Here is a 17,063-nt window from a genome sequence, read left to right as displayed (position 1 = left end):
TTGACCCTTCTTTTCAGCTAGTAGATTCTTGGGTTCGGGTCAGGCGCAACTTCAATGGCTCCGCTGGATCACTTTCTGCTCTCCACTGTCTAGGCTCCGTCTGATCCGTGCTGGGCTCAGTCTGGTCAGCAGACTTAATTCGAGACCAATGGACCCATGGAGTTATCCCTGCGACCTTCACAGCTGTAGGGGTAGAAAGCAAAACAGTAAAAGGTCCTTTCCACCGGGGCCCCAAAGGCTGAAGCCTCCAATCTTTCACCCAAACTCTATCCCCTGGCAGGAAGGAATGTACCTGAACCTGGAAGGGGACAGGGTTTATTTCTCTCACATAAGACTGAAGCTCAGAAATTATCCTACCCAGGAGGGCTACCTGCTCCTGCACCTGGGCAGACCCTAAAATCCCTATGTCTCCCTTAATTCCCTGTAAAATGGCTGGGGGCTTCCCATACACAATTTCAAAGGGAGAGAGGGCTGTTCCTTTGAGAGGGTGCATCGGAGGCGGAAAAGGGCTAGTGGCAGTGCCTGTGGCCATTTCAATTGGGTTTCCTGACAAATCTTTGCTAGGCTATTTTTCAAGGTTCTGTTTGCTCGCTCAACCTGCCCTGAACTCTGGGGACGATAGGCACAATGCAATTTCCAGGTAATGCGCAATGCGCGGGACAGGGCCTGAAGTGTGGCTTCAACAAAGGCGGGACCATTATCTGAACCTATGGCAAGGGGCAGTCCATACCTGGGGATGACATCCCTAAGGAGGGCTCGAGCTACTTCTGTGGCTTTCTCAGTAACTGTAGGATATGCTTCCACCCACCCAGAAAAGGTACAGACCATGACCAAGAGGTATCGGAGCCTACCACTCCTGGGCATTTCTGTGAAGTCTATAACTAGAGACTCAAAGGGTGTTAGTCCCCTAGACTGAACTCCTGGTGGAATACGGGGTCCCTGACGAGCATTATTCTGGGCACAGAGAGTACATCGGGCAGAGGCAGTGGCAACCAGACTATCCAATCCTTCCAGCACCACTACTCGATTGAGTAGGCGGGCTAGTGCTGTTTTCCCTAAGTGTGATAGGTCATGAGCTTGAGACACTACAGGCCAAGCTAGGTGGCGTGGCACCAGAACTCTGGTATCAGGGAGATGTAACCAGCCATCAGATCTCCTTACTGCACCTTCCTCTAGAGCCCATTTCTCTTCCATTTGGGTATACATAGGTGTCCATTCTTGCAGTCGAATTTGGAACAGGGGAGTCACAGTACTTGCTAGGGGTCCTCGAGCAGCTTCCTTGGCCACCCGATCAGCATGGCGATTCCCTCGGGCCACTGGAGTATCTATCCTTTGGTGTCCCCTGCAATGAATAACAGCTACCTTCTTAGGTGCCCAAACAGCCTCTAGCAGCTGAAGTATTTCAGGTCCATACTTAACAGGTTGGCCTGCAGCATTTATGAGTCCCTTTTCCTTATACAAAGCTCCATGAGCATGTAGGGTTGTGAAGGCATACTTAGAATCAGTATAAATGTTGGTTACCAGTCCTGCTGCTAGCTCCAGAGCTCGTATGAGGGCCACAAGTTCTGCTTTCTGGGCTGAAGTTCCTTGGGGCAGGGCTCTTGCTTCTATCACCTTGTCCTCTGTCACCACAGCATAGCCTGCCAGTCGCTTGGAGTTCTCCACGTAACTGCTTCCATCTGTGAAATAAATTACATCTGGGTCCCTCCAAGGAACATCTTTAAGATCTGGTCGACTGGAGTACACTTCATCCATAGTTTGGATACAGTCATGATCCGGTGGTCCCTCAGATGCTGGCAAAAGAGTAGCAGGATTGAATGTAGCCACCGTTTCCAGGTGTATCCGTGGATTCTCACACAAACTGGCTTGGTACTTAACCATGCGGTTATTTGTAAACCAGTGGTTGCCCTTATACTCCATGAGGGTAAGAACTGCGTGGGGGACTTTAACAACCAGTTCTTGCCCCAAGGTCAACTTATCAGCTTCCTGGACCAGTAAGGCTGTTGCTGCAATGGCCCTCATGCAGGCTGGCCATCCTTTAGCCACTCCATCCAGCTGTTTAGACAGGTATGCAACAGGCCTCTGCCAGGATCCCATCATCTGGGTTAGCACACCCAGAGCAACCCCCTGTCGCTCATGAACATACAGTGAGAAAGGTTTCTCCACATCAGGAAGGCCTAACGCAGGGGCTTGGAGTAGGGCTTTCTTTATGGCAATGAAGGATTGTTGAGCAGTAGGTCCCCATTCAAATGGTTCCTTTTCACCCCCCTTTGTGGCTTGGTATAGGGGTTTCGCCATCAATGCAAAATTTGGAATCCAAATTCTGCAGAATCCGGCTGCTCCCAGAAATTCCCTAACTTCTCTTCTGGACTTGGGTTGGGGAATTGCAGCTACCGCTTGCTTCCTACTAGCATCCAGTCTCCGACTTCCCTGGGAAATGCAAAAGCCCAGATACTTCACTTCTGACTGACAAAGTTGGGCCTTTGAGCGTGAGACCTTATAGCCTGCATCCAAGAGTAGCTCCAGCAATTCTCTAGTAGCCTCAAAACACTCTTCCTGGGTCACTGCTGCAATCAGGAGGTCATCTACATACTGGAGTAAAACTCGCCTGGAAGGCTCAGATTTAAAAGTCTTAAGGTCTTGTCCTAGGGCAGTCCCAAAAATGGTGGGGGAATTCTTGAACCCCTGTGGCAGACGGGTCCATGTATACTGAAGCTTCCTTCCTGTTACTGGGTTTTCCCATTGAAAGGCAAAAAGCAATTGACTGGCGGGGGCCACCCGAATACAAAAGAAGGCATCTTTTAGGTCTAGTGTCGTGAAATGGGTAGCTCCAGAAGGTATCAATCCTAGCAGGACATATGGATTAGGCACTACAGGGTGTAATGAAATAGTGGATTTGTTAACCACTCGTAAGTCTTGGACTGGCCGGTAGTCCTCAGTCCCTGGCTTCTGAACTGGCAACAATGGCGTATTCCATGGAGACTGACAAGGACGAATAATTCCATGGGATAACAAACGATTCAGATGTGCTTGAATCCCTTCCAGAGCCTTTCTGGGAATTGGGTATTGGCGAAGATGGATTGGCCGGGCACTTGGAAGTAAGTCTACATGTACAGGAGGAATATTTCGGGCCAACCCTGGGGGATTATCTTCTGCCCATACCCCACTGACCTGAAAGCTGTCTGCCAGGGGTAGATCAACTTGGCCATGTGACTGATGCAGCCGCCATTCTTCTTCAAGAGGGCAGCAGAAACTCAATATACCCTTAGGGCTGGATGCTGGGGGCCGAAAGGAGACTGAAGTCTGGCCATCAGAGTCAAAGGAAATTTGGGCCCTAAGCTTGGACAGCAGGTCTCGACCTAACAAAGGGATTGGACAGTCTGGCATATACAAGAATTCATGAGTGACTATGTGTTAGCCTAATTGGCATCTACGGGTTGTCAGAAAGGGCCTCCGGTTCTGCACCCCCGTGGCACCCACCACTCGGACAGTTTTTCCAGACACAGGCGCTAATCGCTCCGTCACAACAGAATGTTCAGCTCCTGTATCAATCATGAATGGAATTGAGCGGCTCCCTATAGTTAACTTGACCATAGGTTCCTGGGAGCCCAGTTTGTAGGAACCCGGTCTGTCCTATTCGTCCCATTCTGCCATCTCAGCTATCCCGATGATGTCAGATTCAGGAGGCTCATATCTTCCCTCTCGAACTCGGCCTCGGCTTCCTCGATCTCCTGGTCCCCTTCTCAGTCCCTGGCGCCTCTGGGGGCATTCATCTTTCCAGTGCCCTCTTTCCTTACAATAGGCACACTGATCCCTCTCCAATCTTGGTCTGGGATTCTCCCCCCTTGGCCGGGATTGATTGAAGGAATCTCGGGGCCTGGCTGGTGGTCCGGGGTCCCACTTTGGCTTCCCATTAGCTAGAGGTCGACCTCGATTAAGGGTGGAATTAGTAATGGCTGCCGCTAAAAGGTCGGCCTTCTTCTGCATCTTCCGGTCAGCCTCTCGGCGCACCTCCTGATCTCTATTAATGAAAACCTTGGTTGCGATCTCAATTAGCTGGGTGGTATTCATCCCTGCGAATCCCTCCTGACGCTGCAACTTCTTCCGGATATCTGGCATACTCTGGGCCACCAATGCGCTATTCACCATTCTCTGGTTTTCTAGGGCTTCAGGATCAAAGGGGGTGTATGTTCTGTAGGCTTCAATTAGTCGCTCTAGAAAGGCCCCAGGGGATTCAGCTGCCCCTTGGAGAATTTCAGAGACCTTTGCCAGATTAATGGGCCTCTTTATGCCTTTCCTCATACCTTCCAGCAAGTCCCGGCAATAGCCAGACAACAGTTCATAGTGCTGCCCATCATTTGGATCCCATTCTGGAGCTGCGCGAGGAAACCGAGCTCTAACCCACCCCTCTAGGTCCGGTGTCCTCTCGGGAGCACGTGCTCGCGTGATGGCCTCAGCATTTTGCAAAATCTTCCGCCTCTCCTCAGTTGTGAAGAGGGTCAGGAGAAGTTGTTGACAATCAGTCCAGGTTGGGTTATGGGTGGCCATAATGCTAGCCACTAGGTCCACCACTGCCTGAGGCTTTTCAGTATAAGAGGGGTAATGCGTCTTCCAATTCAGGAGCTCGGTGGTTGTGAAGGGTACATACTGGTAGGCCTGTGCCTGTATAACCTGACCCTGATTATTAGGATCCGGTCGAGTGGTGGTTACCTGTCGGAGTGGCAGAACTCTCGAGGAGGTGGGAATGGAACCTGAGGTAGAGCTAGGAGCTACCCTCCTATCATGCTCAAGGGTGATTGCAGCGGGTCTAACCCATTCGGGGGAGGTAGGTTGAAACCCTGAGGGATGGGGAGGGGTACTCATAGACTGAGAGGTGGTCACAGGTGATTCAGTCCATTGAAAGGAATGCCGGGCCCCTGATGAGTGGGTAGGAGTACTAGAGGGAAAGGCTGGGCTGTCGGGAGTTGAGGAGTCAGGGGGTGCAGCCCAAAGCGGGTCTTCGGAGGTTAACAGGGAAGGATGTGGCAGAGGAGGATAGAGACTGGCTGAAAAGTCCAACCTAGGATGTGGTGGGGTTCGCACAGTGGGGGAGGAACTATCCGGAGAAGCCTGTGCTGGAGAGGCTTGGGCTGGACGGCGTGGATCTCTAGGGGCGGCACGGAACCCCAACAATGGGCCATAAGGTGGTGGCTCAAGGTCTGAGGGGTCATCAGAGAGTATGGGTTTCTCAGACAGGGTAGGGGCGGAAGCCACCGATTGGGTGGTAGGCTTCCTGGGGCTCTTTCCCTCTTCTAGTTTAGATTTTCTAATCTTTCTTTGAACTTGGCCTAACATGAATTTTACTGGGGATCCCATATAAATTTTCAACCACGAGGGAGGGTCAGTCACAAGGCTGTCCCAGGAATCTATATAAGGGAGTTGTTCAGAATATTCTGGTTCTCCTACAACTATGCTGTAGACCTTCCGGATTACTTCAATATCTAAGCTGCCACTAGGGGGCCACCCCACTCCCATAGATGGCCACTCAACTTCACACAAGGTTCTTAGAGTACTTGAGCTTAAAGTCTGTCCATAGTCATTAATTAAAAATCCTTTTTTAAAATTCTTAAGCATACAGTCTAGGGGGGTAGCAATTTGTCTAGATGATGTCCCACCCATAATGCTTACAGTTACAACACACAATGGGAGGGAGTTTTTGGATTTGCGGTAAGGGGTCCGCAGATCCAGGAAACAAAAGGGTAGAACAAACAACAATCGCTTCCTTCTGTCGCTGGCCAATTGAACTCACGTTAACTGAAAACGCAGCTATAAGAAGTCCGCACTCATTTAATCATTCACGCATCACACATTCCATACAGAAAATCCCACCCAACAATTTCAGATTTCTCAGATACAGATAAGCTCAAGCGTTTTTGCTTCTAGTCCCCGCGACTAGAAGGTACTAGGGCCTTCGCTGAGAGTTGATCAGGCTCTCCTTCCCTCAATTTTTGAGGGGGCTGGTTTACAACTTTCTAGCTAGAATTATAATACAGAATACAAAATACATACCCGGCAAATGTTCTCCAGTCAGTTGGGTGCTGGGATTAATGCAGGATTCATCCCACCGCTGCCACCAAGAATTGTTGCAGGAATGGAGGCATGAATTTGTGATACTTCAGGAGTCAGACAGCACACACCAGAATGAGAGAGTAATCTTCTTTATTTGCCAGCAAACAAAGCAGGACATCAGTTCTAGCTCTCTTCTCTTCTCTTAGCTCTTTTTGTGTCATGTGGCTTCTGTCTCAGCTGCTTCTCTTCTGCTGTCTCTCCTGTTGTCTTCCAGCTTTCTTCCTTTCTTCTGACGTAAACTGCTTCTGCTCCTACTTAAATACAGTTCTATCCCCCTCCTAGCCTAGCCCCCCCTTACTCTCCAATTGGTTAAGGAATAGATTGGTCACTTTGCCTCAACCAATCATTACTTTTGAAATATCAGTTACATAGGTTTGGTATTCCTCAAACTGACCTCTAACCTGGGGCCCCTCAAGCCAGACAATATGGCACTAGAACTCTTATATTCTCATCATGATTGATTTCTCATCTATAGCTTAAACTGGGTTCCCTTAGAGACTAAGAGGCCCAATCTAACATTGGTTATTCTCATATTCCTAGTCTGGTTCATACTACCTGCTAGCTGAACTCTGGCATTCATTAAAGAGGTCAAAAGTCAGTCTTACTTAATAGCATACGGCTATGGTCGGTTATTACTTTCAGGAGGCCCGTCCTACACTTAGCTATAATTAATCAAGGAGAAGAGAGCTGACTAGTTCTGACCTTTTTCACCTATCAGCTTCCTTCACAGAACTTGCTAGGACCACAGAAAACTCAAAACACATGTTGGCCTCTTCACTACAGTCTTTGCTTAGAAAGTCAGACAAAGAATAATACAGAATTTAAAAAGGTTTCCTACATATTAACTACACAAAATACACAGAATCAGTATTTCTTATAAGACATATTCTAAATATCAGGAATATCTACATATTAAGAACTTCTAAATAGTATTTCAGCCTATTCTTTTTTTTTTTTTTTTTTTTCAGATTCAGGGAGGATATCCTGTTTTCCTGATGGGTTCATTTGTTTTTTTTTATTAGCATTTTTATTACTGACCAAAAGTATAACAGGTGAACAATAAAGTGGAAAAAAAAAAACTGCATTACAGTGTGTCCAATAATCTAATTACATCCAGTGGTCAACCTGGTCATTTATAATTTGTTGCTTTCATAAGGTGCCTATCGAACCCTCCCACCTCCACCTCCCACCCACCCTTCCACCCTGCAAGCTTCCCCATTCAGAATTCTACTGCGAGCCATGGGAGTGCCAAGGTATCCCAGAACAGTAACCAACATTGTAATAGTCGATCTCCTTTTGGGGATGCTAAGTCATTTATTTCCCTACGTTTAGGGCTCCTAGGGAGATCATAAGGGATCGCCACCGTGGCATGGAAGGGGGTTCCGATGAGATCCAATTCAATAAAATCGTTTTCTTTCCCATAGCAGTCGCCCTGCGGTAGGAACGGTAACATACCCCTCCTTCGGTTCCCTCTCACCTTATATTTGTCAAATAAAAGGGTAGGTAAGGGGCACCACTGCAACCCCCAGATACTCGAGACGAATGCACAAAGCTGTGTCCAGAAGACACGGACCTGGGGGCACAACCAGAACATATGTCCCAAATGCGCCCCAGTTCCCGCACACTTAGGGCAGTCATCCAAAGGTCTTAAGGCAGCTCTAACGCTCTATGTGGCGAAATATACATTCTCATGTTAAATTTATATTGGGATTCCTGCAGTGTCACCTCTCTAAAGGTCTTATACCCCATTGCCAAAATTAGCCTGTACCATCACTCCAGTAATAGAACAGCCCAAGTCTCTAGTCCAGGCCCCAGCAATCTGATCATATGATATCTCCGGCAAAGCTCTTTGAGTTTAAAATGATAGATTTTAGAGGAACCGAAAGCTGCGCCTCCAAATCTAGCAAATCTGTAATTTGTCTTCGTCTCTGCGAGGTCAACGACGCTCGGGGGAGGGAGGCAATGTAATGGCTCAATTGCAAGTAGGAAAGGGTAGCCTGTGCTGGAAGTCCAACATTCTCACACAAATCCTGAAGGACTTACATTTGCCTTCTTTTGTTAATACTTGAAACAGGAATATTATCCCCCCCTCCTCCATGTCTGAAAAGTCTCAGTATCCGTGCCCACTGAAAAATCTACATTGCCACCAATCGGTAGGAAGGGGGGAAGAGTGGCACTCGAACCCTCCAGCTTTGCCCAGCCATCGCCATGCACGTCTCAGCGGCGTGAAAAGGGGAGCATATCCTTTGGCGGTGGGTGCTTTGCCAACTGGTGCATGCAACCAATAGCTAAAGTGATATTTGCTCACTAGTTTAGTTTCAGGAATGGGAAAGGAAAAAAGGATGTGCCCCTAAACCAATCCGTAAGATGTCTCATGCAACCCGCCACTGACATACGTTGAATGCTGTGTACACCCAATCCTCCCTTTTGTATTGGAAGGTATGTTTGTTGTAGTGTAGCCCTGGTCTCTCCCATTCCATAGATATCTAGCTAGTAATCTGTGTAGTTCCGCTCGTCTTTATATAAGAGAATAGAGATAGCACCTGGACCACATATAGCCATTTCGGAACCAGGACCATATTGTACAGAGCTGCACGCCCCCACAAGGACAGGGGAAGGCGCTGCCACATTTCTAAAGTGTGTTGAGTCTCTTTCCACAAGGGGGCTAAGTTGATTTTATAAAGTTGCTTGAGCGATGTTGGCAATCTGATCCCCAAGTAGACCAAGTAATCAGCGGTCCACTTCAACGGGAACCTTCCCTCCCAGCGCTCCCGCACGGAGGAGAGGTATTGGTAGCACCTCGGACTTCTGTGAATTAAGTTGGAACCCGAGTAATATCCGAATTCTGCTATGTGATCTAAAGCTATTGTCAACGATGTCTGAGGTTGTGTCAGTACTAGGAGAATGTCATCTGCATAAGCCAATACTTTAACATGAAGCTGTGGCAGCTGAACTCCCTCCACCCCTGGGTCTTTTATAATATTGCGCAGCAGGGGCTCAAGTATATCAAAAACAGAAGTGGAGACAGGGGGCAACCCTGTCTCGTGCCCCCGTCTTACCAAAAAACGTGGAGAACACATTCCATTCACTAAGACTCTGGCTCCAGGATCCGTATATAGTGTATCAATTGCATGCAAATACCACCCGGACAACCCTATGTATTTAAGTGTTTGAAAGAGATAGTCCCAATTCACTTGGTCAAATGCTTTAGTAGCGTCCAGGCCTGCCAACATTAAGGGATGACCCGTGGCTTCCGCATACGCCACTGCCATCAGGGCCCTACGGACATTGAGACCTGGGTGTCTCCCCCGCACGAATCCCACCTGATGGTCCCCTACTAAAGCCGGGAGATGTATAGCCAGCCTGTCAGCAAGGACTTTAGCTAAAATTTTACATCTACATTGAGAAGAGATATTGGCCTGTAAGACCCTGGCAAGTCGGGTGGTTTACCCGGTTTCGGGATGAGAACAATTAAGGCTTCATTCGCATCCCTGGGCAGCCTCCCCACTCCCACAGCTGCTTCAAGGTGAAGTGTCAGGGGAACACTCAGTGGGGTCGACAATAATTATAGTATTCTGTAGAGAAACCATCCAGGCCCGGAGATTTTCCCAAGGACAAACCCTTGATCGTTTTGTTGAATCTCTCGGGCCTGGAGGGGAGCATTCAACTGATCCCGGACCACCTGTGGCAGTACCGGAGGCCTGCGTCTCTCAAATAATCATCCAATTTTGGTCCCCCCTGCTGCGCCTCCGGTTGGTATACTCGGGAGAAAATAGTCTCTGAATATGGTCAATATATCCTTAGGACAAGATTTACGGGAACCATCAGTGCCAACACCGTAGAAATAAATTGTCTTCTCCGACCAGGCCTTTGCAACTTTAGCTAGTAATTTCCCAGGTCTATTACCATATTTGAAATAGTGATATTTACGGCCAAAAGCTTGCCTCTTGGCCCGTTCGTGGAGTAGTGAGTCTAGGGCCACCTGTGCCGCAATCACATTGTCATAATTGGTCTGGGTTCTACATCGTATGTGCGCACGTTTAGCTTGTTGGTATTTACGCTCCAGTAAAATTATGCCTTGGGAGATCTTTTTATTTCTTGCGCTTAAGTATCCGATAATTCCCCTCTCATAACTGCTTTAGAAGTTTCCCAGAACAATGTCGGGTTGTCTTTGTGGGCTACGTTATCAGATTCAAACAGTTTCCATTTTTGTACTAGGAAATTGCCAAAGTCTCCATCCCCGCTAAGTAGGATGGGAACCTCCATGACTTACATCTGTCTACATTTTGTCCCAGTACTATATCAGCCCAGACTGGAGTATGATCTGATATCGCCATTGTGCCATATCTGTCCTTAACTACCCGAGAAAAAAGCGATGTGGAAACTAAAATGTAGTCTATACGGGACCAGGTTTTGTGGGCCTTCGACAGATGGGTATAGTCCCGCCTTTGCGGGAATAGTAACCTCCAGGGATCTACTAAGTCCATTAATTTACAGAGATAAGGTAATCCTTTACTGCGGGGTAGTGCGCTCCATGCCCCGACCGTCGAGCGGTCGAGGTCCGGGTCAAGCACTTGGTTAAAATCTCCCGCCACAATCCAAGGGGCCGTATCGTATTTGAGACCCAGATTTATCAATGTCTGGAAAAACTCTGCATCATAACCGTTTGGCCCATAAACCACACATAGGTAGTATTCCTGTCCCATAATATTGAGATGAAGTAGGACGTATCTTCCCTTAGGGTCTTTCCCTATTAATTTAGAAGTGCATGGGAGCCCTTTCCTAATCAATATCGCCACTCCTCCCCGTCTAGCCCCGGAGGAGGAGTAATAACACTCCCCCACCCATTGCTGGCGCAGCTTTCGGTGTTCCTCGTCTGAGAGTTTGGTCTCTTGTAGGCATACTATGGAAGCCTTTAGGCGGTTCAAGTGTGTTAAAATTTTTGATCTCTTAATTGGAGAGGTAATCCCCGCCACATTCCAGGTCACTAATCTTAAATGTTCAGTCAAAGCAATCTTCTAACTTCGTCAATTTAACATATAGCAACCTAACTTAACGCCCCGGTTGCCCAGCCTCAACCAAAGGCTCCTTATATCAGCCAACACACATTCATACCATGGTTTACCCAAGCCCACAGCTCTTCTTTGTGTCCCTTCATCAATCTGCTCGCTTCTGCTTCCATTCCCTCCCTCTCCCTCCCCCTTCCCCTGTATCTCCCCCCCTTGTCCTCCCCCCATCTTCCCCCCACTAACTATCTGGCCTGTCTTACCAATCTCACTGCGTTCAGTGAGTGTAGCAGGCAGAGGTCTAGATGCTATAGGAGCCCTACCCTTCTTCATATCAAAATAAATGTATCATAGTTAGTGTCTCACATAGCCCAGAAAGCCACCAAGATCACACCGTCAGGTATTCGAACAGCTTTCCGCTCCAGTCCATTCCTGAGCCATTCCGCCATATGTCTCTGGTCTACCATCTTGTTCACCCAGCCATTCGGTCTCACTCTTTTTCACAGTCAATTTTCGCCGTTAGCAGCCCAACAAGACTTTCTAGAACTCAAGCAAAGTAGCAATCCAACCGGCAACTGCCAACCAAGAACTCCATCAACATATTGTGTGGTTAAACCATCTGTGGAATATAATGGCAATCCCCCCAATGTCAGGTCTGGTGATGATTCAACCACTCCGCTACAGCATCTGGTTCAGTATAAGTTGTCCAGGTTCCATTCGCCAAGATTTCAAGGTTGCTGGATATTGCAGGGTGAATTTGAACTTTTTTTCCACTAAACAGGTGCAAACCGTGGAAAAAGCACGGCGTTGTGCTGCCAAAGCCGCAGAGTAATCCTGAAAGATACGTATTAAGGTTCCATCATACTTTGTAGTTTCCCTGCAGCTTTTATACTGTCGCAATATTGCCGCTTTTTGGGCATAACAGTGAAATTTTGCTATCACCACTCTGGGCCTCGATTCTCTTGTCGGCCTAGGTCCTACACGATGTGCACGTTCAATTCGGATCGTACGGCCTTCTCCAGCCTCCGGGAAATGTGCCTGAAGCCATGTTTCCAATGTGCGTTTTAAGTCTTTATCTGCCAAGGATTCTGCAAATCCCACAAAGCGGAGATTATCGCGGCGCGAGCGATTTTCCAAATCTTCTACTCGCTGCACATTCTCCTGGACCAGGCGTTGTAGTCTTTCTATCTCTCCCGAGTTATTTTGTTGACCATCTTCCACCTCCGCAACCCGGGCCTCCAGCTCCCCAGTCCGACGTGAAAGTTCTGTCGTGAGCGCCGACAGCCCCGTTATCTGGGCAGAAAGCTGATCAAACTGGGGGGGCCAATGCGCCCACCACTGCTTCTGTAAGTTCTGGCAGCGTGAAATCAGAGGCCGGGCGGGAGGGTGAATTCGCCGGCGAGGCGGCCGCCATCTTGGATTCGCCAAGTCTCGGTTTCTCCTCTTTTTTCTTCGTGTTTTTTGCGGTTTGCGCCATCGCCGATCGCGTTAAATATTTGTCCATATACTGGGAGAGCGTGTGCGCCTTAGATTCTCTACTTTCTGGGGTCGGAGACGTCTTTAAAGGTTCGAATTTCGGGCAGGGCTCCCAGCAGCCGAAAATTCACTTCCTTCCCAGCTCACAGCATCACGTGACCCTCATTTCAGCCTATTCTTAAACTACAATATATCTGGCTCATTCCTTTGTTCATTCATAATAATATCCCTTCAAGATTTAATAGTATACAGATGTGCCAGCTAGCATTGGCAATTCACAAAGGACAGAGTTTCATTTCTCACTGACCTTTCCTAACCTTTTGCTCACAGAGTTCTAGTAATTAATTCCAGCCTGCATTCCTTTACCTTAGTTACAAGGTAAAAAGCTAGAATTCAAACTTCAAGCTTTTAACAGAATTAACCCTTCATATGATTTCTCAGAATTAATCAATTTCTTTTGCCCACTGCCTCGGGACTACAATTATACAATGCAAGGTCAAAACTAGGAAGGAACTAGTCAAAACGTTCACTTAAAAAAAAAAAACCTGACATAAAGGTTAATAATTGAAAAACAAGGACAAATGCAGTATCACATCATATCTTACGCTATGGGTTTCTCTTTTTGGGCAGACTGGATGGACCAAACAGGTCTTTATCTGCCGTCATCTACTATGTAAACAACATGGTGATACTTTTGCTTAGTGAACTAATTACCTTAATTTCTATACATGCAAGTGAACTAACGTGATAAGCACACAATTTTAAAAACTGCCTCACTAGGAATTTCTCTCTCCTAGTCCCTTCGAAAATAAACATCTGTGATTGTGAAGCCTCCGTGTGCAGGGGGAAACCCTACCTCTGGGACCCAGGAACCGTCTTTCTGCTGTTGGGGACTACTCTGCAGCAGCCTCAACCCTTCTCCAAGCTGCTAACTCCCACACAATCCAGTGGTGCTCAATCCTGACACAAGATCATCCTCCCACAGACCTTCCAGGAACTGAGGCAGGAAGCAACTGCAAGCAGCACAGACAGTCCGGAAATTCTCCACCCCCTACACAACCAGGAATAAGCAGATCAGTTCCAGAGTCACAAAAAGAGGTGCCCATCGCTGGCGACTAAACACTGATCTTTTCATGAAATATAGAGACCCGGGTCAATGGAAATTGGCATTGTCACTTTGTACCCTGTAAACCAAGGAGGTTGAAGAAAACAGGAGACAGGGTATTCTAAACTAGTCCATTATACGGGCTGAAGCTTGCCTTGGCGGCAGTAGGCGGAGCTTTAGTTCACCCAAACGCTATTCAAAGCAATAGCAACAAATAAATGCGCGGTCCATCTGTAAATAGGCTAAAGCTGTTCCAGTTGGATAGGATAGGCAGTGCCTTAAAAGATGGAGAACAAAAGATTTTTTTTTCACATACTTTTTAATTTAAAGTTTTCCCATATCTACATATATCATGAAATAAAAGTTGAATATCACTAAAACAGCTTTAAAATTACTATAGCTGGTAGAAAAACAGCTGTTATAACCTTTTTCTACACTGTTCTCTACAATACAGATGGCCAGATTTTAGTGAGGATATCCTGTTTCATGATGGTTCAGTTTAGCTGTTGTAATCTGCTTTGGGAAATCTGGTGTTATAAAGATGGAATATACTGAAATTAAATGGAAATAAAATTAAACTCTCCTTTCATTAGGGCACATGGAATCACATTTGCACCTGTTTTGTAGTTTCCATTTTAGATACACAAATGGATTATTCTGTTTTGAACATGTTTCAGGGACAAGTGATTTCATAAGTCAAAATAAAAATAAATATTTTGTCTCATGCGGATCTCTTTTGTTTAAACATAACCAAATGGGCTAACAGCCCCTAATGCAGTCCATTGGTTTTTATATTTTGCTCTTGGGATAACTTATAGTAGATGACGGCAGAGAAAGACCTGCATGGTCCATCCAGTCTGCCCAACAAGATAAACTCATATGTGCTACTTTTTATGTATATCTGCCTTTTTCAGGTCACAGACTGTAGAAGTCTGCCCAGCACTAGCCCCGCCTCCCAACCACTAGCCCCGGCTCCCACCACCAGCTCTGCCACCCAATCTCCGCTAAGCCTTTTGTGGGAAGAAGAGGACCTCGGCTGGTGGGGGTTGGAGTCCCCCACCAGCAAAGGTAGGCGACGGTGGGTTGGCGGCTGGAGGGGGGGTCGAGAGAGTAGTCAGCACGGGGGGGGGGGGGGCAAAGTTGGTGGTGTTGGCGGCGGCGGGGTCGGCAATCGCGGGTGGAGGGGTCAACGGCACCGGGGGGGGGCTAAAATGTGCCCCCTCACCTCGGGCTCTGGACCCCCCTCCCACTGAAGTCTGGCTATGCCCCTGGTTCAGTTCATCTATTCCCCCCCAGGGGCACAACCATGAAGGGCCCTTGATCCCCCTCCCCACTTTGAACTTGAACCCACTCCAAAATTGTGGCACTGGTTTAATTGCTGGCGGAGATGCCCAAGCCCTGCTAGCTGAAGTCCACTGCATGAGCCCCTTACTGTGCTTTTTGAGCAGTACAGCAGTTGGCTGCATGCGTAGGTTCAGTTCAAGCACTTGAAAATGGAACATAAGATGTTATGAGTGCTGTGGGGAGCCCTGGGGGGCACTGTGACCCTATTCTCCTGCCCCCTCTCTCTCCTTTTCTAATCTAATGGAATTCTGCTTCCCTTTTCTCTCTTGTTTGTGTTTTTCTATTTTTATTTGTAATGCAATTACACATGTAAACCACTCAGATACATTTTGATGGGTGGTATATTAAATAATAAAAGAAATTTGAACTTGATGATACCTTTGTATTGGACTAGCCTAATACCTTTTTCAATTAGCCTTCAGAGACCAAAATCTCCTGCTTCAGGTCAGGACAGTATACTGCTGACCTGACCTGACCTGACCTGAGGAAGTGTTGGTCTCTGAAGGCTAGTCAAAATTTTATTAACATTAGTCCAATGTAAAGGTGTCACCTTATTTTCTATTTTGTGTTTATTTATATTTAATAACATAGCTACCACATTACTTTATCCTTTGTCAGGCTATTTACTTTTTCTAATTATGTTGGTCCCAATCTCTTGTTTTTGCTTTCCTTCTTCTTTTCTTAACTATCCATTTCTAATTTTTCTTTGTTTTCTTCAATTTATTTCTCTGCCTCTCTGTCCAGATTTAATTAATTCTTACTGTCCGGTCTTTTAATTTCCCTCTTTTTACTTCATCTACCTATGGCTTTTCATCTTTCCCTCACCCTTGTTCTCCCTTATACCCCTTCCAATCTTTCACTAATTCTATCCTCTCCCCCTTTCCATCCAGAATCTCCCCTTTCTTTCCCTAGCCTTCCATCCAGCGTCTCTCCCCATCCTTCGTCTTTCCCTCTTTCTTTCTTCATCAATCCATCCAGCATCTTCCTTCTCTCCCTACCCTTCCATCCAGCATCTTCTTTCTCCCCGTCCTTCCATCCATCTACCCTCTCCCCCTATCCCTGCATTCAGTGTCTCCATCTCTCTCTGTACCCTTTTCCATTCAGCATGTCCCCTCTCTCCCCATCCTTCTATTGTCTCCCCTCTTTCTCTCTGCATCCTTCCATCTCCCCTTTCTGTTCCTACCCTTCCATCCAGCATCTCCCCTTTCTCTCTGATTCCTCCCATGATCCAACGTCTCCCCTCTTGTCTCCATCCGTCAACATCTTCCCTCTTTCTCTCTCCCTCCTTCCATCCATCCATCATCTTTCCTTTCTCTGTCCATATTTCTAGCCAGGGTCTGCCGATGCGCCCCGCCTCCCGGGTGCAGCGCCCCCTCTGGAACAGTGCGACCCCCCCCCCCCGGCGAAATAACCTCCCGGGTGCAGCACGACCCCCCCCGTGAAATAACCCCCCCCCCCCCCACCGGGTGCCGCGCGCTCTTTGTTTCCACGCTCCCTCTGCCCCGGAACAGGAAGTAACCTGTTCCGGGGCACACTTCCTGTTCCGGGGCAGAGGGAGCATGAAAACGAAGAGCCGACAGGCGCGCGGCCCCCCCCCCCAGCGGCGTGCACCCGGGGCGGACCGCACCCACCACCCCCCCTTGGTACGCCACTGCCCAGCACTAGGGTCTCTCTCCTGCTGCTGTGTGTTGGGACGATTACGTAGGTCCCAACACACTGGTGCAGGAGAGGGACAGACTGAGGAACAGACACAGGGCGGGAAGTGGTGACTGCCCGTGGGGGGAGCAGGGGCAGCCCAAGTGGGGGGAGGGTGGGGCAGCAGCGGGAGCTTTGCCCCGGGCCCGGCTCTTATAGTAACATAGTAGATGACAGCAGAAAAAGACCTGCACAGTCCATCTAGTCTGCCCAACAAGATAAACTCTTATGTGTATCCTTACCTTGATTTGTACCTGCCTTTTTCAGGGCATAGACCGTACAAGTCTGCCCAGCAGTATTTCCCGCCTCCCATCACCGGCTCTGGCACA

The 17,063-nt window shown here is 47.8% G+C and overlaps 1 protein-coding gene across 2 annotated transcripts in view; it reads right to left on the bottom strand.

Moving 5' to 3' along the window:
• The window catches only part of LOC115457897 (zinc finger protein 436-like), a 118,099-nt gene extending 104,528 nt beyond the window's left edge, over positions 1-13,571 (bottom strand). For both annotated transcript variants that reach the window (XM_030187576.1, XM_030187577.1), the window contains exon 1: positions 13,447-13,571. The gene's annotated coding sequence lies outside the window, so the exon portion shown is untranslated. The remainder of the gene's footprint in view (positions 1-13,446) is intronic.
• Positions 13,572-17,063: the final 3,492 nt, after the last annotated feature.

Source organism: Microcaecilia unicolor, chromosome 14, assembly GCF_901765095.1.
Source record: "Microcaecilia unicolor chromosome 14, aMicUni1.1, whole genome shotgun sequence".
NCBI classification, from domain to species: domain Eukaryota; kingdom Metazoa; phylum Chordata; class Amphibia; order Gymnophiona; family Siphonopidae; genus Microcaecilia; species Microcaecilia unicolor.
Note: the sequence above shows the minus strand (reverse complement) of the source record. Positions and strands in the feature narration are given on the sequence as shown.